The sequence below is a fragment of the Oratosquilla oratoria genome, chromosome 2 (assembly GCF_046742065.1).
Source record: "Oratosquilla oratoria isolate Oo_2021 chromosome 2, ASM4674206v1, whole genome shotgun sequence".
In the NCBI taxonomy this organism is placed as follows: domain Eukaryota; kingdom Metazoa; phylum Arthropoda; class Malacostraca; order Stomatopoda; family Squillidae; genus Oratosquilla; species Oratosquilla oratoria.
In genome coordinates, this window is record NC_134778.1 from 29,456,021 (window position 1) to 29,458,292 (window position 2,272).

General features: G+C 31.2%; 1 pseudogene; it reads left to right on the forward strand.

The window, feature by feature from the left end:
* Positions 1-288: 288 nt before the first annotated feature.
* Positions 289-2,272, forward strand: part of LOC143037992 (cytochrome P450 2L1-like) — a 39,277-nt pseudogene continuing 37,293 nt past the window's right edge.

The window sequence follows — 2,272 nt, forward strand, 5'->3', positions numbered from 1 at the left end:
CTTGAAACCCACATGAGTATGTTTATTCATCTATTATTTTTTACCTGTCTGCAAATTCGTCCGACTGTAATACAAACTGGCAACTGTTACAGGCTAGTGCCTGCAGCAGATGCCCTTGTATACAATTCTAAATAATTTGACGCTAACATACACAACTTTTAACAGAGGCCAACAGAAGTATAGATTTCATATTAGACGATTTAGTTTCTCGTTACGGTCAATAGGTTTTTTCGATATGCCATGTACAGTAGAGATCGGTGGAGAGAGGGAGGGAGGGAGGAGGGAGGAAGGAGTTGTGTGTCTGAGAACTTCACAATAATACTGGAGGCCAATCAGAATGTACTCGTCCTCATAGCCGAGTGGATCAGTGAACGATGTGGGCTGAAGTGGTTCTTGGGCTTATCTTCTTATGGGCCTTGTACCAGGCTTGCAAGAAGCCTGAGGGTCTTCCTCCGGGTGAGTTACTTTGTCCTATCTTTTATGATTTTTTTTGCCTTACCTTGATGGTAACCCCGCGTCAATCTGTGAGGAGAAAATGCGCATTACATATCACAACACACGCGCGCGCACACACACACACACACACACACACACACACACACACACACACACACACACACACACACACACACACACACACACACACACACACACACACACACACACACACACACACACACACTATATATATATATATTACATATATATATATTACATATATACATATGTATATGTATGTACATATACATGTATATGTATGTACATATATATGTATATGTATGTACATATATATGTATATGTATGTACATATATATGTATATATGTATGTATATATATATATATGTATATGTATATATATATATGTATATGTATGTATATATATGTATATGTATGTACATATATATGTATATATGTATGTATATATACATATGTATATATATATATATATATATATATATATGTATATGCATGTACATGCATGTGTATTTATATATGTATATATATGTATATGTATGTACGTATATATGTATATATATATATATATATATATATATATATATATATATATATATATATACATATATATATATATATATATTGGACAGAAGGATGACAGAATGAGTGGAAGGGTGGTGAGATAAACACCGAGTAATGTTGGAGTGTAAATTTACTGACGTTTCGTCCTTAACAGGACTTCTTCAGAGTATGAGTACATAAGCATAAAATCAACATATATATACACGCGTTCATGTCCGCGTTCCTGCTAACCCACGCCACTCGAGTCCGCTTGTTTCCTCATATATGTATATATGTATGTACATATATATGTATATATGTATATATGTATGTACATATATATGTATATACATATGTACATATAAATGTATATATGTATGTACATATGTATATATGTATGTACATACATATGTATATACATATGTACATATATATGTATATATGTATGTACATATATATGTATATATTTATGTACATATGCAGTATATGTATATATGTATGTACAAATATATGTATATATGTATGTATATATATATATATGTATATACATATATATATATTTATGTATACAAAATATACATTGTATATATATATATATGTATATACATCATATGTATACAAATATACATTGTATATTATATACACACATATATATATATATATATATTTATACAGATAGAGAATATATATAGATATATATATATGATATATATATATATATACAGTATATATATATATATATATATATATATATATATATATATATATATATATATATATATATATATATATATATATATATATATGTAACCATTACTAACCATCACCCACCACGCACGTGATCCACATGCTTGCAACATAGCGAGACTCCCCCTTCTTGCTTACCTTGCATTTCCCACAACATACATCTAACGCAGCACATCTCAAGACAAAGAAGATATAGATGCCCAATGTCACCAGACTAACCTATTAAAATCCTTTATTATAAACTGCCCTATTATATTACACATAAACTAATATAAATATAATATACTTAACAACATCCACCAACTATAGGACTAACCCTCTTATATAAAACTGACCCCAATGCATAGAATAGCCAGACTAACGCCTTTACTTACAACCTTCCACTAACCCCTTATTTAACCTTTAACACCCATGTCAGGCAGCCAAAGTTAGGTAGGCGGAGAGCCTACCGGCCAGTCGTCAGAACTGGGTAGGTAAGAAGAGCCTACCGGCCAGACGCCAGGCTAGG